This window comes from Marmota monax, unplaced genomic scaffold, assembly GCF_021218885.2.
Source record: "Marmota monax isolate L192 unplaced genomic scaffold, Marmota_monax_Labrador192_F-V1.1 WCK01_AAM20220418_F8-fsc00031, whole genome shotgun sequence".
In the NCBI taxonomy this organism is placed as follows: Eukaryota; Metazoa; Chordata; class Mammalia; order Rodentia; family Sciuridae; genus Marmota; species Marmota monax.
The window spans coordinates 8,685,193-8,710,919 of NW_026695197.1; the positions used below are offsets into that span (position 1 = coordinate 8,685,193).

Sequence of the window (25,727 nt, forward strand, 5' to 3'; positions counted from 1 at the left end):
AATTTCTTAAGGGATGGGGTTGTCAAGATCTTTCTTGTAATCCAGATGAACCCCATTTCAATAATAGTTAAGTTTACACTAATGAGGAGGCTCTTGAAGAATCTCAAGAAAACTTTGGGCTGGGGTAATTGCCAGAGGAAACAACCATGTGATTTGAGGATTGGAAATTTTCATCCCATCTCTGGACTTCTGGAGAGGGAGAAGAGCGGGAGATTGAGTTCAGTTACCATTGGCCAATGATTTAGTCAATCATACCTATGTAAAAAAACCTCTATAAAAACCTTAAGTGATAGGTCTCCAAGTGGGTGACCATACTGAGGTGCTGAGAGGTTGGCATGTCTGGAGAAGGTATTGTAGCTCATATTCTGTCTTCATACCTTGCTCTATGCATCTCTTCCATTTAGCTGGTCAGTAATAGAAGGTAAGGTGCCTATTTTAGTTCTGTGAGCTGTTCTAATAAATCATCAAATGTGAGGAGAAAATTGGAACCCTTGTTATAGATTTGGGGAATATAAAATGGAGCAACCACTATAGAAAAAAATTATATAAATTCCTCAAAAATTTAAATATAGAATTATATAATCCAGCAAATATAGTCAGTAGATAAACTGATACTACAATTGGTTCTATAGATAATTATATGTAGGTGGAAACCTAGGATGTGTAACGTGTATCTGAAGTGGAGTTGGTCTTATGGAATTGAACCCTTTACCTGCAGGGTATGTACTAACTCCAGGGAGTTAATGCCAGAATTGTATTGATTGCAAGACACTTAGTTTGTATCCGAAAAATTGGAGAATTGTTTAGTGGAGAATAAAACACACCTATTTCACCAGAAGTGGTGTGAGTAAAACAGTTCATAACTTCCTTATAATAAGATAGGAATAATAATATCTACTTGGAAGATTGATTTTGATGTTGCACTGAGATAATGGGACATATGATAAATAGCATTTAGTAGGTAAATGTCATGGGAGGAAAGGGACGGGACAACTATGTTATTCTGTTTTGATGATAACGAGGGGAGATGTACTCACCCTGGAAGAGAGGGCAAGACAGGATGAGACTGATAATGGCCAGGAACAGTGGTTCACAGCTCTGGCTACACATGAAAGTAAATTGGAGATTTTAGATTCTTCTGAGGAGTTGCTTGTCAAACTGCTTTCCACAGAAGACACATGGTTTAGGGCTCTGGAACTGGTTGGCCACCACCTCTCAGGCCTTTTTTTAGGAGAAAAATCTCACTGTAGAACCGTAGGAAGCTGAGAAGCTGCTTCAACCTCCAAGGACCTCACTTCAAACATAGCCTGAAAATAATATGAAGGAAAAACAGTGCTGAATGCTCTCTAAATCTCTTCACTTCAGTGTGTATTAGCAACAAGGCTGGGTAAGTAATTGATTTAAACATATGATTTCTTATTTGATAAAATATTCTTTTTTTTTTTTTTTTTTTTTTTTTTTAATTTTTTATTGTGGGTTGTTCAAAACATTACAAATTTCTTGACATATCATATTCCACACTTTGATTCTAGTGGGTTATGAACTCCCACCTTCACCCCATACACAGATTGCAGATTCACATCAGTTACACATCCATTGATTTACAATTTGCCATACTAGTGTCTGTTGTGCTCCGCTGCCTTTCCCATCATCCACCCTCCCCCCTCCCCACCTCTCCCCTCCCCTCCCCTCCTCTCTCTCTACCCCCTCCACTGTATAACCCTGAGGGTCTCCTTCCATTACCGTGCAATTTACCTTCTCTCTCCCTTTCCCTCCCACCTCTCATCCCTGTTAAATGTTAATCTTCTTCTCCTGTTCTTCGTCCCTACTCTGTTCTTAGTTACTTTCCTTATATCAAAGAAGACATTTGGCATTTGTTTTTTAGGGATTGGCTAGCTTCACTTAGCATAATCTGCTCTAATGCCATCCATTTCCCTGTAAATTCTATGATTTTGTCATTTTTTAATGCAGAGTAATACTCCATTGTGTATAAATGCCACATTTTTTTTATCCATTCGTCTATTGAAGGGCATCTAGGTTGGTTCCACAGTCTTGCTATTGTGAACTGTGCTGCTATGAACATCGATGTAGCAGTGTCCCTGTAGCATGCTCTTTTTAGGTCTTTAGGGAATAGACCAAGAAGGGGAATAGCTGGGTCAAATGGTGGCTCCATTCCCAGCTTTCCAAGAAATCTCCATACTGCTTTCCAAATTGGCTGCACCAATCTGCAGTCCCACCAGCAATGTACAAGTGTACCCTTTTCCCCACATCCTCGCCAGCACTTGTTGTTGTTTGACTTCCTAATGGCTGCCAATCTTACTGGAGTGAGATGGTATCTTAGGGTGGTTTTGATTTGCATTTCTCTGACAGCTAGAGATGTTGAGCATTTTTTCATGTACTTGTTGATTGACTGTATGTCCTCCTCTGTGAAGTGTCTGTTCAGGTCCTTGGCCCATTTGTTGATTGGGTTGTTTGTTCTCTTATTGTCTAATTTTTTGAGTTCTTTGTATACTCTGGATATTAGGGCTCTATCTGAAGTGTGAGGAGTAAAGATTTGTTCCCAGGATGTAGGCTCCCTATTTACCTCTCTTATTGTTTCTTTTGCTGAGAAAAAACTTCTTAGTTTGAGTAAGTCCCATTTGTTGATTCTAGTTATTAACTTTTGTGCTATGGGTGTCCTATTGAGGAATTTGGAGCCCGACCCCACCGACTGTAGATCGTAGCCAACTTTTTCTTCTATCAGACGGCGCGTCTCTGATTTGATATCAAGTTCCTTGATCCATTTTGAATTCACTTTTGTGCATGGCGAGAGAAAGGGATTCAGTTTCATTTTGTTGCATATGGATTTCCAGTTTTCCCAGCACCATTTGTTGAAGATGCTATCCTTCCTCCATTGCATGCTTTTAGCCCCTTTATCAAATATAAGATAGTTGTAGTTTTGTGGATTGGTTTCTGTGTCCTCTATTCTGTACCATTGGTCCACACGCCTGTTTTGGTACCAGTACCATGCTGTTTTTGTTACTATTGCTCTGTAGTATAGTTTGAAGTCTGGTATCGCTATACCGCCTGATTCACACTTCTTGCTTAGCATTGTTTTTGCTATTCTGGGTCTTTTATTTTTCCATATGAATTTCATGATTGCTTTCTCTATTTCTACAAGAAATGCCATTGGGATTTTGATTGGCATTGCATTAAACCTATAGAGAACTTTTGGTAATATCGCCATTTTGATGATGTTAGTTCTGCCTATCCATGAACAGGGTATATTTTTCCATCTTCTAAGATCTTCTTCTATTTCTCTCTTTAGGGTTCTGTAGTTTTCATTGTATAAGTCTTTCACCTCTTTTGTTAGGTTGATTCCCAAGTATTTTATTTTTTTTGAAGATATTTTGAATGGAGTGGTTGTCCTCATTTCCATTTCAGAGGATTTGTCGCTGATATACAGGAATGCCTTTGATTTATGCGTGTTGATTTTAAATCCTGCCACTTTGCTGAATTCATTTATTAGCTCTAATAGTTTCTTTGTAGACCCTTTTGGGTCTGCTAGGTATAGAATCATGTCATCTGCAAATAGTGATAATTTCAGTTCTTCTTTTCCTATTTTGATGCCTTTAATTTCTTTCGTCTGTCTAATTGCTCTGGCCAGTGTTTCGAGAACTATGTTGAAGAGAAGTGGAGAGAGAGGGCATCCCTGTCTTGTTCCAGATTTTAGAGGGAATGCCTTCAGTTTTTCTCCATTCAGAATAATGCTAGCCTGAGGCTTAGCATAGATTGCTTTTACAATATTGAGGTATGTTCCTGTTATCCCTAGTTTTTCTAGAGTTTTGAACATAAAGGGATGCTGTACTTTGTCAAATGCTTTTTCCGCATCTATCGAGATGATCATATGGTTCTTATTTTTAAGTCTATTGATGTGGTGAATAACATTTATTGATTTCCGTATATTGAACCAGCCTTGCATCCCAGGGATGAATCCTACTTGATCATGGTGTACAATTTTTTTTATATGTTTTTGTATCCGATTCGCCAGAATTTTATTGAGGATTTTTGCATCTAGGTTCATTAGAGATATTGGTCTGTAGTTTTCTTTCTTTGAAGTGTCTTTGTCTGGTTTAGGTATCAGGGTGATGTTGGCCTCATAGAATGAATTTGGAAGTTCTCCCTCCTTTTCTATTTCCTGAAGTAGCTTGAAAAGTATTGGTATTAGTTCTTCTTTAAAGGTTTTGTAAAATTCTGCTGTATACCCATCGGGACCTGGGCTTTTCTTAGTTGGTAGTCTTTTGATGGTTTCTTCTATCTCCTCAATTGATATTGGTCTGTTTAGGTTTTCTATATCCTCCTGACTCAATCTGGGCAGATCATATGACTTAAGAAATTTATCTATGCCTTCACTATCTTCTAATTTATTGGAGTATAAGGATTCAAAATAGTTTTTGATTATCTTCTGTATTTCTGAAGTGTCTGTTGTGATATTGCCTTTTTCATCCCGTATGCTAGTAATTTGAGTTCTCTCTCTTCTTCTCTTCACTAGCATCGCTAAGGGTCTGTCGATTTTGTTTATTTTTTCAAAGAACCAACTTTTAGTTTTGTCAATTTTTTCAATTGTTTCTTTTGTTTCGATTTCATTAATTTCAGCTCTGATTTTAATTATTTCTTGCCTTCTACTTCTTTTGCTGTTGTTTTGCTCTTCTTTTTCAAGGATTTTGAGATGAAGTATGAGATCATTTATTTGTTGGTTTTTTCTTTTTTTAAGGAATGAACTCCAAGCAATGAATTTTCCTCTTAGAACTGCTTTCAATGTGTCCCATAGATTCCGATATGTTGTGTCTGTGTTTTCATTTATCTCTAAGAATTTTTTAATTTCCTCCTTGATGTCTTCTATAACCCATTGATCATTCAGTAACCTATTGTTCATTCTCCAATTGATGTATGCTTTTTCCTTCCTTCTTTTATCGTTGATTTTCAGTTTCATTCCATTATGATCAGATAAGATGCATGGTAATATCTCTACTCCTTTATATTGTCTAAGAGTTGCCCTGTGACATACTATATGATCTATTTTTGAGAAGGATCCATGTGCTGCTGAGAAAAAAGTGTAACTGCTTGATGTTGGGTGGTATACTCTATATATGTCAATTAGGTCTAGGTTATTAATAGTGTTATTGAGTTCTATAGTTTCCTTATTCAACTTTTGTTTGGAAGATCTGTCCAGTGGCGAGAGAGGTGTGTTGAAGTCTCCCATGATTATGGTGTGGTGGTCTATTAGACTCTTGAACTTGAGAAGAGTTTGTTTGACGAACATAGCTGCACCATTGTTTGGGGCATAAATATTTATGATTGTTATGTCTTGTTGGTGTATGGTTCCCTTAAGCAGTATGTAGTGTCCCTCTTTATCTCTTTTGATTAACTTTGGCTTGAAATCTATTTTATTTGATATGAGTATGGACACGCCTGCTTGTTTCCGAAGTCCATATGAGTGATATGATTTTTCCCAACCTTTCACCTTCAGCCTATGTATGTCTTTTCCTATCAAATGCGTCTCCTGTAGGCAGCATATTGTTGGGTCTTGTTTTGTGATCCATTCTACTAGCCTGTGTCTCTTAATTGGTGAGTTTAAGCCATTAACATTTAGGGTTATTATTGAGATATGGGTTGTTCTTCCAGCCATATTTGTTTATTTCTGTTACTAAACATGATAAAATATTCTTTTAATTTCCAATTCCTACCCTGCAATGCCAGCTCACATGATTGGGATAATACCACTATTATGTTCTTTCATCTTGTAGTATAACAAAGAACCAGATGGCATGATTTCAATAAAAAATATTGAGTTCAGGTTCTTTTGTCTGCTGTCTGCATTCAGGAAGGATTTTCTTTGATATAATAAGGCCATTATTAGACTTTAAGTGACAGGTGATTATGAGAGCCAAGATTTTTTAGCATTTTATACCTAAGTTTTACAAAGCTTAAAAAATGTGCTATAGGACTTTTTTTTCAAACATTATGTTTATACTCAACCAATGGAGAATCTCAGATATATTTCTCTCTCCTCTATCTGTGTCTCCATCTCTATCTGGAATGCCAATCACTTTACTCAATCAGGAGTGTACTCTGAATTATCTTCTTATGTAGCCCTATTTATTTCCTTTCTGTGTTCAGTTCCTTTTAATTAAAAAAAAAATGTCTGTGCACATGGATTTGGATCAGAAAGATCCTGGGGATGAAAGCTATGCCCAGGAACAACTCTTGGCAAATCTGGAAAATGGTCCCTGTTGGCCTTCATCAAACACAACCTAACTCAACCTCCTACTCGCTCCCTCAGTCCTCGTTACCCACTCCCTTCCAACTCCCAAAGCCCTAACTAGGTTATAGTATTTTGGTTATCCATGGTGTAAATACCATATAAGGGTTGATTTCAGGCTGCCATGAAGTCTTCACAAAGCAAGGAAGGGGAGGTAATTTCAATTCCTGCAATCTGATCTGGTGTGAGCTGGCTCCAGCGCACCACTGGCCCTAATGATTGCTGTCTGTTTGTCCTGCCATCTGTGTCAAAACCCACTGTCCGAATAGGATTTTTCATTAGTCATTTATACTTTTCTGTGAATTTCTGCCTTTTAGGTCCCCATTTCAGAGGAGGTGTTTTCCACTCTAGAAGAAAGAACTGGACATTTTATGTCAATGAACAGGTAAACATTTCATGGAAGATGAGAAGAATGACTTCTGCAAGCTCATATCCACATTGGGGGAGAAAAGAACATGTGAGAAGACATCATGGAGGGCAGGGCTGTGTCCCTAGCCTCTTCACTGTGTGATCTCAGGTAAGGTGTGCCTCTTCCTTGGCCTCAGATTTCTCAGGAAGGAGTGAGCCAGCTGGCCTCTAAGGGTGCTCCCGTTTTCTGATATGTCACCTCTCCATGTGGAATCATCAGAGTCCAACTATGCTCAATCACAAAATCACAAAAACCATGAGCTTTGGCAAAGCAGATTAACAGGTCATTTCATCATGTTTGTTTAATCAATTGAATGCTTCTCATATGAGGAGACAGAATAAGTAGGTAAGGGAATTAATGCGCTTATTTCTTAATGAAAGAACCCTCACAAACTTTGTAATACTTTCAGCCTGTCACCGGCATTTGTTAGTGTGCAAAGAATTTATCTATTCCTTGTAATCAAGTGGTATTTATCATACAGTCTTTACCTTATTAAGCTATAATAAATGTCTAGTTAAGTGCATATAGGCTGTTTCCATTGCAATTTAATTACCAGCCTAGTTAATTAGGCAATACACTCCAACACCATTTTTATTCAAAGGGTTCCTTGGCTTTATTAGCAGGTTCAAAAGAAGGACCAGTAGACCCAATACCGTTGGTTAGGAGAATTAGAGAAAACCATGAAGCAGCTTCCATGTATACAGTGCCTACTATGTGCCAGTATTTTTTAGAAACCACCTCTAAATTCTCACAATGACTCATTTAGGACATCAAATATGGAAAATAACTGCCTAGAGTGCCTATGGACAGAGGACCTGTGATGCAGTCAAATGCTCTATCACTGAGCTATACCCCCATGGCCTGTGATATTTGCATTTTTCCAAACTGCAGGGACAAAAGGTGGATGCTCCATACCTAGTAGATATCCTGCCTTAGGACTGCAGTCAGAGCGCTCTCAGTGCTTCTTAGGAGTCCATTCCAGTGCCACATTTCTCTTGAGGACTAGTTTTAGGAATTGCTGAGAAATCTCAGTCGATGCACGGGCATTTCTCATGCAACAGGTGAATAAACAAATTTTATTTACTTGTTTTGAAATTAGCTTAAGATTCTGAAACATGGGCAAATGCTTCCTTTTAGGAAACTCTGGATTTTCAGTTGTTGTCAATCGCTGTGCTTCAGAGAGAATGAAAGACTCCAGGGAGCAGATACTGATGGGGAATGGGAAAGAGGATGGTAGGAGATTGGGTGGGGACAGGAAAGAGAAGGAGATGGAGAAACAAATTACTAGACTTAGCACTTGTAAGGTTCCTTAGGACTTGTAATTAATTGTCCTTGTGGAGCCCAACAGCCTCGTTCTGATCAGAAAAATCACATGAGCCTAGGAAAATTTGTGGCAGGAGAGTTTTAGATTAGTTGAAGGTGTGGGGTTTGGAAAATCATTATGATGTATTTGAATCCTCACTTAATTGCTAAAAGCTGAAGGACTATTTTCTGATACATTGTGACTTGTTCTGAAATAAGGTTAGAAATGACTTTTTTTTTTTTGTCAGCAGTGTGGGGTTAATGAATCAAAGTAAGGTGTCGACATCTTATGCCCTAGTTTTATGTCACTATAATAAGATATCTGATATAATCAACTTATAAAGAGAAATGTTTTGTTTAGTTTGCTGTTTTGGAGATTCTAGTCCAAGATGGACTGGTCCTGGGCTTGTGGCAAGGCAACCTCATATTAGGAATATGTGACAGAGCCAAATTGTTCACCTTTTGGCCAGGAAAAAAAGAGAGAACAAGTCGGGATTCTACAATCCCTTTTGGGGGCATGGCCCCAATGACCTAAGGAATTCTCATAAAGTCCTACTTATCAAAGATTCCACTCCCTTCTGAAAGCACCCTGTGTGGACAAGCCTTTAATGCATGGGCTCCGGGGGACATTAAGATCCAAATTATGGCATTCTACCTTCCAGCTCCAAAGTAGGTACTCAGTACTCCTAGGAGGGATATCAGCTTCATGTTCCCTGGATTGTCATTATAAGGCACATACTTGGTGGTATGTGGATGGAAGACTAAGCAAAGGGTGTCCAAAATTTTAAAACATTTAGAAAAGGACCCTAGATATAGATTAAATATTCTTAGATTTGTTAATTGAGCCATAGAACTCATTTTAATCACTTCACACTATGATCCACTGGATAACATTTCTAAAATAAATATTTTATTTTCTTGCTTACTCATTGGAGACTTATTTCTGAATCATATTTATTAAGTTAATTACTAATTCAGTTTTTGGAGAGATGCTGTATGTCTATTTATGCATTAAAGAAAGAACCTGTATAATTTACCAGTCATCCTGTCATAAGCACCTTACACAATATCTGATACATAATAGACACTACAGTGTCTATATATAATAGACAATATACATAATAGACACTATGGACATAGTAGAACATTTGTTGAGTGAACTCATTTTTCCCCTGGAGTAACATTTATGTGAAGGTCATGGATTGACCACTAAAGAGAGAAAGGATGCATATAGTTAATATCTAAATTGATGCTAAACCGACCAAGATGAAGCATGTGATTAGTGATTAGTGATGCCAATGTCAGTTATCTACCAGATAAACTTTTGGCCCTGGAAATGCATCAGTGAACTAATCAGACAAAAAATTATTGCTTTCATAGCATTTACATTCTAAGAGCAGAGAGATGACAATACACAATAAATATGTGGAGAGGGAGTAAGGGAAGTGTGATGATTAATTTTAGGTATCAACTTCAAAAAGGGGATACCAAAGACAGCTGTAAAGCACTGTTCCTGGATATGTTTGTCAGGGTGTCTATAGAAGGGATTGGCTTTTGAATCAGTGGAATGAATAAGAAAGTTCTACTCAACAGGGGCAAGCACCATCCAGTCAGGTGAGGACCTGGATAGAATAAAAAAGCAGAGAAAAGGTAAATTTGCTCTTCTTCTGGATCTAGGATAGCCTTCTTTCCCTGTCTTTGAACATCAGAACTCCAGGTTCTCTAGTCTTTGGACTCTAGGACTTGCTCCAGTAGCCCTTTAGTTGCTCTGTCGCTCAACCTTGAACTTTGAGTTATTCCTTTGGTTTCCTTGATGTTCAGGGCTTCAGAATGGGACTAAGGTATGCTAACAAGTTACTTAGTACTCTGGCTTATAGATTACATATCATGGAACATCTCAGCCTCTCTAATCCTATGACTCAATCTTCACAAAGATACCTTCTTTATCTATCTATCTATCTATCGTCTCCATCTCTATAACTATCATCTATCCACCATCCATCCATCATCCATCCATCCATCCATCCATCCATCCATCCATCCATCCATCCTATTGCTTCTGTTATCTGCAGAACCCTGATGAATACAGAAAGGGACAGATACAGGGAAAGGTGATAATGTGTGGGAGCAGATGGATATTAAGGAAAGACCTCCCTCATAAGAGTACTTGTGAACAAATATCTGAAGGAAGTGAGGGAATGATTCAAGAAGATATCTGAAAACAATAACAAAAAAAATTCTGATAGAAGAACAAGTATAAAGATCCCAAAACATATCTGTCACAATGAAGAAACAGTGAAGAAGTTAAGAAAAAATGGATTGGGATGAATAAGTAGAAAAGTAATAAAATGGGGTGCACAGAAGTATCAGAAGTCAATATCATACAGGGCCTCATGGGTCATTATAAGGACATTGGATTTTATCTTGAGTGAGGCAGGAAACTAATGAATTTTGAGTAAGCGAATGATTTTACAGGATCACTGGGACTTCAGAAACGAGGACAGATTGGAGGGTGAAAAGAATTAGTTAGACAAGTCTGGAGATTGTAACTGTGGTGAGATGATGATAGTAATGACTAAGATGGTGTTGGATGAAGTGGAGATGGTGGAAGTAGTCATAGCCTGAATATAGTTTGAAGGTAAAATCAGCAGTAGTCTCTGATTACGTAGTATAAGAATGAAAGAGAAGAGATAAGGATGATCCCAAGATTTCTGATTTAAACGATATGAAGAATAAAATTTTCGTTTACTGACATGGAAAAAATTGTGGAAGAAGCACATTTTGGAGGCTTTGGGGAGTTATTAGGAGTTCAGTTATGTCTTTTTAATTTTAAAACATCTTTTTAGAATCAAAATGAAGATGTCAAGGAGACAATTGTGTGCACAGAATTGGAATTCAGTAAAGAGCTCTAGAATGCAGATGTAAATTAGGAATTGAGCCAGTAGAATAGGTGAGATAACCAAGATAATGATTATAAACAGACAAGGAAGGTAACTCAAGGTGTGAACTCTGGGGCATAGGAGAATTGAGGAGAAACTAGAAAAAGAAACTGAGAAAGTTAATCAAGTGAGGCAGTAAGAAATCTACAAGAAAGCCATTAGAAAAAAGTACTCCAAAGAAGAGGGAATGTGTCTGGTTCTGCTGGTGGAGCAACGTCTTTAAGATAAGAATTGAGAATTGACCATATTTTTGTTGAGTTTAATAAAGTAGACATCACCAGTATCCTTAAGAGCATTTTTCTAAGGATGAATAAATTCAGAGTAAAATTTTAACTAGTGTATTCTCAAAATATGGGAAAGAAAAAAAAGCATAGAAATGGAAGAAACACTTTTAAGAAGTTTCATTGCAAAGGAGAGCAGAGAAATAATGTAAAAGTATAGGTGGATGTGGAGTGAAGAACTTTTTTTTTTCCATGATGGGAAAAGTAATACCATGTCTGTGTCCTAATGAGAATGATCCAACAGAAATAAAAAGGGATGATTCAGAAGAGAGGGGGGAAATTAATGGAGAAGAATTATGGAGTAGAAGAAATTAATGGGTCCAGTGGACAGGCACATATAGAAATAAAATATATCACAGCAAGTTCATGAAGAACAGAAGGATGGTAAACAAAAAAAATGTAACTTTGGTTTTATCCATTTCATGAAGTAGTAGAATGTTTTACTAATGTAGGCTCTGATTAGTAAAAGACAAATAATAAATCTGTAGCAACAATAACACACACCTACACACATACACACACACACACACAAACAAAGAGACATAACTAAAACATCAGTGAAGGAAATAGAATTCTAAAACAATAAAAGAGGAAAAGAGAAAGATCAGATGGCACAAATAGAGATAAAAAGCACAAAAGTGGAATTAAATCCAGATATAATGATTATTTTATTATTAATGAAATAATCCTAGTAATAGTTCAAGATTGTCATATTGGATAGCTAAAAAACATAGCAATAAGCTGTGTGTAATAAGTGCACTAAATACAAAGCCACAGACAGGTTGAAAGTAGAAGAATGGAAGAATATGTAGCATAAAATATCAAGTAAAATCCAAACCAACCAAGCAAACAAAATCTACACAAACAAAACTAAAAGTACTGTGGTTATTTTAATAGCAAACAAGTTGGAAACAGTCTTAAAGAAGATTTTATACACAAATAGACCTTCAAATGAAAAGTGTAATACCACTGATACAGAGAAACACTTCATATTTATAAAGAGGTCAATTCATCAGGGAGACATACAACTCAAATGTGTATATCTCCAACAAAAATCAAGAAAATACATGAAATGAAAATGAGCAGAACTGAATTGAGAAAAAGAAAAATGCATAGTCAGGAAAAGTTACAGAATAAATAAATAAAAAACAGTGATATAATTTGGGCAATATTGTAAAATATTTGGTCTAATGTACATTTTACAGAACCCTAGAGCAGACAATAGATTAGGCATTCTTTTGAGCAGACAATAGATTAGGCATTCTTATCACACATGAATTGAATGCAAGAATGACAAAGTTCTAAGAAACAAGTTTTAATAAATTTCAAAGAATTGAAATCAGGTAGCATGTGTTCTCTGAAGGCCACACATTAAATTATAAGTAATATATAGATATATTACAATATAAAGATATCTAGATATACAAATATTTGGAAATTAAATAACAGATTTAAAAAATTCATAGGCCCAAGAATAAATTTCAAAAATTAAAAAATATTTTGACTTAATGAAAATTCAATACATCAAAATAAGTGAGATATAGCTTAAATATATTAAAGGATATTTGTAAATCTAAATGTCTAATATTAATAATTAATTAATTAATGTATCTAATAATACATTAATCTAAATGTATTAAAGACAAAGAAACTAGAAAACTAGAAAAAGAAGAGAAAATTACAAAGTCAATAGAATAAAGAAAATTAAAATAAAATTGAATATTGACAAAGTACAAAGTGAACAAATGATACAGAAAATGAACAAAATGTTCATGAAAAGATTTGTAAACTTTATAATACTATAGCAAGACTTTTCAAGAAAGAAAATATGAATCACCAATATTAGGAATAAGGGGAATTAATACAGGTTTCACAAATATTTAAAAAAATTAAAGAGATATTTTGAATTGTATCATGCCAACAATGTTTACAACTTGGGTAAATTCATTGAAAAATATAACATCTTTTTATTTGCAGTACTAAGGATCAAACCCAGAATCCTTGTGCTTGCGAGGTCTGGTCTACCACCAGACTATATCCCTAGCCTGAAAACCATAGTTTTAAAAGCTGCTAAAACAGGAACTTAAAAGTCTGAACAATCTTATTTTATTTTGTAAAAAATAAAGTTTTTATTTGCAAATTTAAAATATTGTTTTAATAAATAATATAAAAAGATATTTTAAATAATAAAAATATTTTAAATTTATAAGTAAAAACTTTCCACATCAAGTGAATGAAAAGATAAACCACAGACTAGGAGAAAATATTTGCAAAAGGCATATTTGATTGGGGATTATGATCCAAAATAGACAAAGAATTCTTAATACTCAACAGTAAAGAAAAAACCAGCTTGATTAAAAGGTATGTCACTAGATGAATTGGAGGAGGTACACAGAAGTGTACTGAGAACCTCAACTCTGCCTTGGCAGGCTCTTGTGTTAGGAAAAGCATTTCAGGAAATATCAAAAGAGAAACAAAAAAATCAGTAAGTTACACATATCCTATATATAATTGCACAAAATAAACATTTCCATTCCAAAAGGGAGAAGTAGGGCACAGGAAGAATGAATGGGACCAAAGTAAGGCAAAATCCACCTGGATAAATAAATCCTCTAGCTGCATGTCCAGTATCTGCGACACATGGCATCATAATGTTCTCTCCAAAGAACTTGTGTAGCTCTGCCCCTATGACCTTGCTAATTGCACCTCACATAGCCTCTATGTTAGCTTGTTTCTGCAGTTTTCCTCAGCAGATGTCCCACAGCTTGTCTTGGGTATGGTCTCACCAATTCTCAAGATGCCCTCAAGCCATTGTTCTTATTGTCTCTGGATAATGTGCTTAGCATCTCTTTGGCAGCTGTGATCTCTTTAGCAACCACTACTTCCTTGATGCTAGTTTACTGACATGTTTCTAACCAAACTGTAAGGTTTTTAAATCTTTCTGCTCTGCTTTCTGCTCCTGATTGTCATAGCAAACTTGGCTGAAAGCCACAAGTAATATTCATGCCACTGCCCAAATGCTGTCCTGCCTTGAAATTTGCGTTGTCAGACTAATTAGTCCATCACCTTAAATTCAGCCTCACAGAAAGTCTCAGGACGTGGACAGAATATAGACAACTTCTTTTCCAGAATGTAACATGGATGACCACTACTAGTCCAACTTCCAGTAGAGTTCACTCTCTCCTCTGAAACTTCATGAGCCAAGTATTTCCTTTGCAGTCCTATTGGCATTTTGATCTTCTGAGTTCTCACCAGAATCACTCATTAAACTCTGTTTATATATTCCAAGGTTTTTTCAGCCTTCATTTCCAAACTTTTTAAACTCATTGCAAAATCTTTTAAAGCACATCGTCAAGTTAGTCACAGTAATGACCCCACATTTATGAAACAATTTTCATATTAGTCACCTTTGTGTCAATGAACAATGTACTCAACAAAAACAACTTAGATGCTAAGAGCCAAATATATGATGCATGGCATTTTTGGTCAAAAGGTGACACCAGCTAGCCATTGAGATGATATGATTATGTTAAGATTTGCATTCATATGGATATTGGATTCCTGCTGTTCACCTAGGCCGGCTATGGGACTCCTGGAGAGTTCCCATTGGTTGGGGAAGTACAGTAGGAGGGAGTTCCCGGGGAGGAGGCTCTCTGTGGTTCCGAGAGGAGGCCGCATGGGTGGAAAAAATCTTCCCGGGCGGTACCGGACATTGGCGGCAGTTTCAAAAAATAAACTTTGTTCCTGCTTGAGTGGCTCGTGATTTTGTGTCCAGCCAGACTGCGGCACTTAGAGAAGAAAAAGTTTATTTTGGCTCACAGTTTCAAAGGTTTAGTCCATGGTCATAGTTATGGAGTGCATGGACTCCATACCTCTGAGCCCAAGGTGAGACAGAACATCATGGCAGAAGGGTATAGGGTTGTGGCAAAAACAGTTGCTCAGTTCATGACAGCTGGGAATCATCTATCTATCTATCTATCTATCTATCTATCTATCTATCTATCTATCTATGAGAGAGAGAGAGAGAGAGAGAGAGAGAGAGAGAAAGAAAGAGGTATATGCCAGGGACAAAATATAAATACCCCAAACATGGCCCAAGTGACAATGATCTACTTCCTCTAGTCATACCCTATTGCCCTATAGTTAGCACCCAGTTAATTCATTCAAGTGGATTAATCCATCAAGTAGATTTTAGCTTTCACAATCTAATCAATTCCATTCTTTGCATTCTTGCATTGTCTCACATGTGGACTTTTTAGGAGGACATCTCATATTCAAACCATAATATCCAGTCTGGAAAAATTCCAGGGAAGAACTTGGAACTGTCTGCTTTGGGTGCATGCCACACAGGAGCTGTGAGACCTTGAATAGGCTAAATGACAGTATAATTCTAATAATTGAATCTCCCTCATATGGTTATTGGGATGATCCATGAAGAGCATTTAAACACAACAACAAACATGGGCTGATGTGACCAGGTTGATAAAGAGCTATGATTAGCTGAGCCTAGTTAAAGATGCTCTGTGTATGGGAGGGGGGGCTAAGATCTTTGCCAAAGGGTGCTGGGCTTAGCCAAAAGATAGCCAACTGTGCTAACTCAGGGTTTCCCTCCTCTTTGGCTGCATATGCTCTCTTTTTGTTCTTAAAGAATGTTCAGTGCTCCGACCACTTTTTCCTTTAATAGTTGTACTTTTAGCCCTTTTTTAAAAAAAAAAAAATTTAATGACGTGTCTTCTTAGGCCTGGCACAATGCTGTCCTGAGCCTTATTTCTTTGAATGCATGATTTGGTGGATTCCAACTCCATACTTGTTCCTTTGAAGAATCAGCCAAATTCCTGGGTTGCAAATTAGTAAGGTTTCCCTGGCCCTTATGTCTCTCCACCTAATCTTATAGCAGCTCCTAGGGCTTGACTGCTTAGTGTTCTGTTAAGCAGACACCTCTTTGAAGACACAGAAAGGGGTAGGAGGGCATATATTCTGTCAAGACACCCTGGGGAGACAAATATTTACTCAAGAAACCGGACAAATTCAAGCCTGTATATGTACCTCTACAGACATGTGTCTCAGAGAGATAAAGGAAAGGAATATTTAAGGATTTTTTTTTTCCTGTTCTTCCTCATCATCTCATCTCACAAGGAGCCTGTGGTGAGACTACATTCATGCTCATGTGTTGTTGGAGAAATGAAGGCTCAGAGGCAATCAGTAGCCCAAGGGTGCACATGCTTTTTCTGAGAAAGAGGAGAGGAAGAGTAGAACAAAGATGAGGAAGTATGGTAGTGACAGTGTGGTGATTTTGGACTTAATAGATTTTTCAATTATTTATGTATTGTTCTATGTGTGCTAACTATGTACTCAGCTCTGTGAAAGATTATATGGAGTATTCAAAACTTTTTCTTGTTCAGGGAACTGAAAATCAACTGTGAAGACAGTCCAGAATACAAAAAGAGATGAGGGTAAGTTTCATATAATTGATAAAGCATGAATAGTGCATTGGGACACTAGGCAGAGGTCTCATGGGCTGGGTGACACCTAGATAGGGTCTGGGGAGAGGAGGATGACTCTTATCCTATGGTGTCTCATCTGGTATCTGGACTCTGGATCACACAAAATATACAGACAGACATCTACTGTGTCAAACCATTTGGAGTTTGCAGAGGGAATCCTCTCCTGCTTTTGGATACAGACCCCTGCTTTAAAAATAAACTAGGTGCAAATCCTGTTTGGGACAATGAACTCCAAAATAAAGAGAGGAGATGGTAGAGATGCTCAATTTTTCATTGATTTTCAAACTTCTGTGGGGTTTTTTTTTGGGGGGGGGAAAGGACAACTTTCATGGACCAAAATCTATTATTTTGCTGAGAAAGCTGTTCTTGAGACTAAAAATGCTGACATTCCTGGGGAAAAGAAGAAAAATCCAAATTCATGCCTTGAAGCAAATTTGCAAAAAATATGCATTTGTGTCTGCCAAAGCAGATTTTTTTTTTCTCCTCTTATCCCCAAATGTTTTTTCCCATTTTCACCACAATGGACTATGTTTTAGGAGAGATGTAACTAATTCCTGATCCACTTAATAAAAGATGTGTTAAGAAGAAAGTGACTCACTTTTGGTGTGTGAAATGTCCTTCCAATTCTCTTAGTGTAACCATGTTCATGGGTAGAATACGACTCCTTGGTGGTCAGGAGATTGACCCTATTTACACTGCCAATTAGCTGTCAACTTGGGCAAGTGACTTTTCTCTCTGAGCCCCTTACCTCAGTTTCCCCACATGCAAAGTGACTCCCAGTGGTATTCAAACTAAGGTTTGCAGAACCTTCTTAGGTGTCCCCTGAAGGTCAGGGACAACTTGCAGGAATTGAAACATATGGAACTATGACCTTCTTTGCTCCTATTTACTTCTTCAGGCAAAGCAGATATGCTTTTCCCTGTTTTGTAAAGTTATGCATTCTGATAAAATTGCTTTTATTTTTGATTGGTTCTTTTTAGTTATACATAACAATAGGATTCATTTTGACATAATTATAAAAGCATGGAATATATTTTGTTCTAATTCAGTCATTAGTACTCCCCCCTTCCTTTTCCTCCTCTTGCCCCCATTTTCCATCCCCTCTACTCTCCTGATCTTTCTGCTATTTACTTATATTTTTTTCTTTTGAAATTAGTGTCTTGTGGATGTATGTGATTGTGAGATTTGCTGTGCTATATTTATATATGTACACAGGATATTTAGGTCAGATTTATTCCACCACCTTTCCCTATCCCATTCCTTCTTCCTTCCCTTCAATCCCCTTCTCTACTCCACTGCTTGCTCTTCTATTTTTTTTTTACCACCCCCCTTATTTTAGAATAGCTTCTGGATATCAGAGAAAACATTTGACCTTTGACTTTTTGAGACTTGCTTACTTCACTTAGTGCAATAGTCTCTAGTTCTGTTCATTTACTGGCAGATGGCATAAAGTCATTCTTATTTATGGGTGAGTAATACTCCGTTGTGTATATATACCACATTTTCTTTACCCATTGGTCTGTTTAAGGCATCTTTGTTGGCTCCACAGCTTGGCTATTGTGAATTATGCTGCTATAAACATTGATGTGGCTGCATCACTATTAGCTGTCAACTTGGGCAAGTATATGTTGATTTTAAATATTTTAGATGTATCTGGAGAATTGGGATAGCTGGATCATATGGTGGTTCCATTCCTAGTTTTTTTGCGGAATCTCCATACTGCTTTCCAGAGTGGTTGCACTAACTTGTACTACTATAAATTAGTAATGTACGAGTGTACACACAATGCATGAGTGTATCCACATCCTCACCAACATTTAATGTTACTTTTATTTTTTATTTCTTTGTACCAGGGATTGAATTCAAGGGTACTTAGTTACTGAGCTACATCCCTGGCCCCTCTTTTTATTTTTCATTTTGGGACAGGGTCTTGCTAAGTTTCTCAAGAACTTACTGAGGGCTGGCTTTGAATTTGCAATCCTTCTGCCGCAGCCTCCCCAACTGCTGGGATTACAGGCATATGCTACTGTATCTGATTTATAATCTTGATAATTGCCATTATGACCGGAGTGAGATTAAATCTCATTGTAGTTTTAATTTGCATTTCTTTAATTGCTAGAGATGGTGAACATTTAAAAATACAATTGTTGACCATTTTTATTTCTTCTTTTGAGGACTGTCCATTCAGTTCCTTTCTGATTTATTGATTTATTTGGTGTTCAGTTTTTTGAGTTTTTTGTATATCCTGGCTATTAATGCCCTATCTGAGGAGTTAAAGAAAGATTGTGCTGATTGATCTCTTTCATTCTATTTACTCATGGCTTTAAGTCTTCAAACTTAGTGCACTTACCACATTTGGATCTACCTCTGCTCTGAAACAGATGTTACTCTTTTCCCAAATGAATTCGTCAATAGAGGCCAGGTGGGGGCTACCTGATTGTGCATGAGAAAAGCAATGGGTCTTCAGGGTTCACAGCTGCCCTGAAAATCCTGATGGAAGAGAGATGATATCACAGTCACAAGAGATTTGATAACACAAGTTGTATTCCTGCTATGGACAGCTTAACCATAGGTGCAGCCTAGATTTCAGAAAGTCCTAACTACTCCTCAAAGCAAATAACTCTGCCCACTTTTGTCTAATAATTGTCATTCCAATAGCTGAAGTTGGAATTATAGTTGTAATCTTAACACCATGGATGTGTTGATGGCCCTGTGGATGATTCCCTAGACAATGAAGTGTGTGTGTGTGTGTGTGTGTGTGCGTGCGCACACGCGCATACACACACATATACATGTGCAGACACACACACACATACACACACTCTTTCACTTATTGAATAACTGAGAAAAGGGTTCTTCGGGAAATAATAGCCCATTTATGGGGCATCCTGCAAAAGTAAAAAAAAATAATAATAATATAATTCCCAGGATCTCAGCAATTTCCACCTGCTCTTCTGGAAGAACCCTGTTTATAGGAGTTGATTTTTAAAACTTACCTGGAAACTTCTACATTTACTTTGTGAATCCCAATGTTTTCCATTGTTGGCTCCTGACTTCAGTTTAGGATTTTTATTTATTTTTTTAATTTTATTTTTATGTTATTTTTTTAATTTAATTTTTATGTTTTTATATTATGATTTTTATTTTATTTTTATGTTATTCATCCTGGCTATACCTCTCTGGAATCATCTCAGGCAGACACCTGAGGAGATCACTTTGTGTGAATTCACACTGTTGGTTGCATCTTAGGCTGCAAGACTCTGAGGACTGTGTGTGGACAGGGAAGGCCCTCAGTGAGTAATCATCAAAGGAATGAACAGACAGATGAATGAAAGGCTAGGTCAAGGAGAGCCCTCAACACTCCGCAGAGGTGGTCAACACACATTCCATCATGAATCTACTTCCTGCCTGCCTAGACTGTATGCTGGTCTACGATTCTCCATCTTATCTTCATATCATGAGCTATTTTGTTAAATCACTCAAAAAAATTAACACATGTTTGAGTCTAAGAAGAAAATGAGAATTTTTACTCCATCTTTCCCTTCCTTCCTTTCATCATTTCTTTTAACTCTCACTTGCTCTGTGCAATTGTTCTGTGATGTAAGAAATTCCAATTGTTTTCTTCACCTTAGAGTAGAATTTTATCCTGAGCCTAAAGAACTAATTAAAGGGTTTATATATTAAAATTCCAATTAAATACACACATATGCACAAGCCCACAGACTGATGGAATGATAGAGAAAATATGACTAGTACTTAATAATGATCATCACTGGATAGTGGTTCATAGATATTTATTATTTTTTTCTTTCTGCCCTTTTCTTTTCTCCCAATTGTTTTATTAAATGTATGAATTACCTGTGTTGTAAGAAGACAGAGATTTTATAAAAGTGGATATGTGCTTTACCACCACCCTTTCACTTACATTGGGATTTAATTCCCTTCTAACCTTATTATTCTACCTGTCAAGCTAGTTTATTACTATTTGTCAGAGGAAACAGAGTAAAATAGAAAGGACTGAAATTTCTCACTACTATCTCTTAACTTGTTATTATCTGCAAAAGACCATAGGTCTTATACTTCCCCTAGGTTCCAAAAAAATCACACTTGTTATTTTTGGTGGAAATTTTTAATATCTTGACTCTGTTTTGAGTTGCAGCCTTCCTGGTACTATTTATGTGGAGTCTTGTGGTTTATAGGCTATATGTATGTATATATATATATATATATATATATATATATATATATATATATTAGCATAAAGTTACAAATGTTTAGTAAGCATAACTTTATAATCACATATTTTATATATGTTTACATATACAATATGTGTTATATAGTGTAATATTATAAAACTGATTGGGATAACTAGTTTTATGGTTGTCTCTACCCCCAGGAAGTACCCATTTTAATTGGGATGTTGAAGTTTCATATAGAGAGCCAGAATGGGCCATCTGATAATATGCAAGTAAAGATGAGGCTGTATAAAGCAAATTATAAATGTTTCCAAGAAATCTTGATGAAGGTCAAGGAAAGCAACATTAGACTTCAAGGCCAACATGAGCAAATTTTGGAGAGTTGCCTTTTCCTAATATCCAATGAGATACTAGGGCTGCCATTGGGGAATGTAGGAAATACACTGAAGGCCAAGTGCTGAATCAATGCTGAATGTAGAACACAGCGGTTCCCACCACTGGGATCATTGTGGGAAGACATTCTGTCAAATAAAATTTCTTAGTCAAATATTACACACGGGCACGTGTGGAACTGGAATGCGAGATTTTTCCCCCTAGTATTGCCCACCCCCACCTCTACGCTTGCTTCCAATCCTATCACTCCTCCTTCAAGTTCTGTGCCCTCCTGCCAGATGTTGTCACCTGTCTTTTCTTGGAAGGCCTGGGTAATGTTACACAGCTGAGTCCGGCAGGCTCCTGCCCCAGGCCAAACAAACAAACAGAAGAGAAATCTTTCAGGCCAGGCACCTGGGAAAAGTGATTTTGATGCCGTCCATGGCATGAGCTGAGGCAATTGATGACTTGGCATTCTGTCCCCGCGTCATCAATCATACAGAATCAATCTCCACTCCCTCAGGAGCTAGCCCCCGGCTCACATAATTCTCTCTCCCTGCCACCAACCTGAACAGTCTGATCCCAGTGGTGGGAACTGTTTTGTTCTGCGTTCAGCATTGATTCACTTGGCCTTCAGTAGTATTTTCTACATTCCCCAGAAATGTCACTTAATTTATCCTCTCTGAGTTGGCTACATTGCCTGGGCCTCACTGCATCAAATGGAGCAGGCAAGCACAGAAAAGTGTCTAGCTTCTCACCCCAAAGGCATGTGCCTTGAGGTCCCGAGACCTGAAAATCAGGGTGCACCTTGCTCTGGCTCTGCCTCTCAGCAGTGAGTCTGAGGCAGGGGCTAGAGCAGAGGCCAGGACCCGGGACTTTCAAGTCAGATGGAGGTGTGTGTTTCCAGGACTGCTACTTCCTAGCTTTGTGACTTCGAGGAGGGTCCTTAAACGCCTTGTGCCTCAGTGTCCTTATCTGTTAAATGGTGATAATAAAAACACCTACTTCCTGGAGCTTGCAGGATTAAATTAGGCAAAGGACAAAGTACTTATCACAGTAGTGCAGAAGTGTACATGCTCAACTCAGTAGGTGTAAGTTACTCTCTTATTAGGATACATTTAGGATTTGTAGGGTTGACCCATACACTCAATGAGGTTGGTGGTCATGAGAGAAAAGGCTTTAGAATGGTGCCTTTTCCAGAAAGAACTATTCTTCTTTTAGTTCTAAAACCCCCACATTCACTCACTTTCATATCTCAAAATATGGGACTTCTCTTCCCATTCAAAAGGGAGGGGGTCCTACAAAAACTAGATGCACAGAATGTGGCACGTAGTAGGTGGTACAGGAGGAGGAGGGAGCTAAAATGAATCTTTGTGAACTCTGCAAATTTTCCCAAGGCAGCATGGAGGAATGTTCATGGATGAAGTGGGGGGTGAGCATTTTTCTACACAAAGACCTGCTCTGAATCCTCCTTGTAAAGGGACACTTTCTGATAGGTCGCATGGACTTTCCAGGACATGCACATGTGCAATGAGTTTTGAGTGGACCAGGCTGCAGCCCCCTGGGAAGTGGCACTGCCCTGGAAGGGACAGCAGAGGGTGATGGAGGCAGCTGTGGGAGTTCAGAGGACTTCTTTCCCAGTCTAGATCTTAGGTTGTCTCTGCATCTGTCTGTCCCTCTTGCTTAGCAACTGGAATTGTCTTTTCCAAGAGATTTTGAGTCTGCTTTATTTGTTAGGAGACAAGGAGGCACTAATAAATTCCTCTGTGTGAGGTATTTAATTACATAATAATGTGTACACTAATCAGGGTAAATGTGTTTGTGAAAACACCTTGATATGGGAACAGTTAATCACCCAAGGCATTGCTTCTTAACACACCTTGGAAGTTAACTTAATTAAATTAATTAGAACAATGAAAAAATTGAACTGTTTATTGGTCCACAATGGCCTGAAGAAATGCTCCCCTCAAATGCAGGAACATCTTCCATACTGCGAACGATTTTTCCCCAAACTCTCAGCCCTTATGGTTATGGCTACACCCCAGGAGCTTGCAGCCGGCAAAGCCTCCCCCTGTGCCTTACCTTGGAGTCATTTCCTATTGGAGACATAAGGCAATCAGTCTACGTGCCTGAATGCACGCACACACACACACACGTGCACCCAACCCACCAACACACCCTTTTTGTGCACTTCACCAGAAGCACAGAGAAATCCAGTAAGCTTTTACCCAGGATTCCATGGGTGTACAGTTTTCAGGCCACCATTGTGAGGGCCAGACTGTGCATTGTAAAGGGAAGAAGGGAGGCGTGCTTCCTGAAGGATGGTTAAAATCACTGTCATCACCAATATCCTTAGGGTTGTCTGTTAATGATGGTGTTGATAATCTGAATTTGCATAGTGCTTTAAAAAGGGTACTACTTCTTAATCCTCGCTTCCCGTCTTCTTGGTCTTTGTCTAGGTAACCCAAAAGGCAAGGGACCTGCCTATGGGAGGTCTATGGCTGTGGCATCCAACCCCAACAGGAACAAATGGATGAGCTGTTCTGACAACTGAGCAGACCTTGAATAATGTGCACCTGAAGTCAACCACTGGAGAGTGAGCTTGCGCAGGGTGGAAAGGGAGGGTACCTGGGGGAGGGAGTCTTATCTGGGGAGAGGAATGCTCAGACCTTAAAGATCAAGATGGATCTTTCCCAGAGAGACTTGCTGCTGTCCTTGTGGAAGGGGAGACTTTAATGAAGAATCAGAGTTGCCAGGTGTGAGCTCACAGAACAGAGTCTCAACTGCTCTGTCCTTCTACCCTGCCAGGACCTCATGAAGCCAGACAGTGGTGAACCTGGGTGATTCCATCCACAGAAGTCACCTGGGATCCAGTGGAGCTGGAACAAATGGAGCATGTCCAACTGAGGCCACCTGAGGGTAACAGAAAAAATATTCTGTAACAGGGAATAAATAAAAAAAAATTACCATGAAATTTATTTGGATGATTCCTTTCTGCTGGGACCATAAAGCTTCAGTTCTCTATTATTTAAAATCTCCATATATTACAACAGAGACTCTTGGTTAAGTTACTGCCAAGCCATAACTTGGGTTTGTAAAATATCTCACCAAATAATCCTCCATTTGTTTGTGTTTGGAAGTGAGCCCTGGGGAGTAGGTAGGGATTTTCTGTGAATTCAGTAAGAAGGCTAGAAAAGGTCTAAGCTCAGCCTAAAAAAGACAAAAACAGAAGAAACTCACCATAGGACAGCACTGAGCAGCCAGGCTCTGTAGAGATTAGCCTTGGGCTTTCTTTGTGTGACCAGGTTTCCAAGTTCTTGGACCTAAATTAGATCAGCCATGGCCAAGCACTCCACTTACCAAGTAGTCCAAACATACCTTCTATCACTCATCAACAAATAAATCAAATAACCTATAATAAATTTCTGATATCAGGGAGATACATTAACAGACATGATGCAGATTAGAGTCTAGTAAGGAATTTAGATCAGGCCAATAACCTAGCAGAAAGAATTATGTGATGCATACTACCTGGAAGACCCAGCTCCATTCCTTCCATTTTAATCTTTATGTCCCAGAAGAAGTCTTAACTACTCCTGGGAGCTTGCTTCTATTGCTACAAGACACACAATCTTTGTATTTTTGTGAACCTAGAAGCTGAGCACAACCCCCACCCACAAACCATGATGATTTCTTCATGGGGAGATGTGTTCCTCCCAAACTTACTTTGAGTGGATGCCATACCATTTTCATAAGTAGTTTCATGTTGCCTCTCTGTGTTCTGGATGAGGGTACTTTCCAACCAGGGCCTGGGGACAGACACTAAGGGCTGCCATCTTTTCTCTCAGAGATCTGCCCCAGTACCCAGAGAGGTTAATACAGAGGAGTCAGATCTTCTAACGGTGTGAGGTGTGAGAAGTTCTGTCTAAACTCAGCCCACTTGCAAGGAGTCCACACTCACTGTGCAGATGATCTGAGTTTCCCAGCTATTTATCCATCTCTAAGTTAATATTTTTCTCAGAGATGACCATGGAGGAAAGATGCCAGTGTATTAGAAATGGTCCTCTGAGCCTCATCAGCTCAGTCCCCCCATAATTACAGCCCCATCAGATGGGAAGGACAAACGTGTTTCTGGAACAGGATTCTTTAGCACTCCTCCTTCATTACCTGGCTCTCCCTCTCTTCCAGCTCTTTCTTTAGTTACTTCCTGCTTTCCCCACGTACCTTTGGACCTGAAGACCTCAGCCCTAACCTGTGGTCCTAGTGGAAGCCTAAGGGTGCTCTGGATTTTCTGTATTATCCCTATATCTTCATTCCTGAATATTCTTAGTTCTCTAATGTATTATGCCCCTCAAGGAGCCCAAAAGACAGAGAGAGAGAGAGAGAGAGAGAGAGAGAGAGAGAGAGAGAGAGAATTGTATTT

At 38.2% G+C, this 25,727-nt stretch overlaps 1 long non-coding RNA gene across 1 annotated transcript; it reads left to right on the forward strand.

Moving 5' to 3' along the window:
* Positions 1 to 339: 339 nt before the first annotated feature.
* LOC131423575 (uncharacterized) lies at positions 340 to 24,267 on the forward strand. The gene is made up of 5 exons (XR_009225300.1): positions 340 to 1,387; positions 6,619 to 6,818; positions 16,635 to 16,685; positions 23,764 to 23,900; positions 24,113 to 24,267. It is a non-coding gene; the product is annotated as an uncharacterized LOC131423575 (long non-coding RNA).
* Positions 24,268 to 25,727: the final 1,460 nt, after the last annotated feature.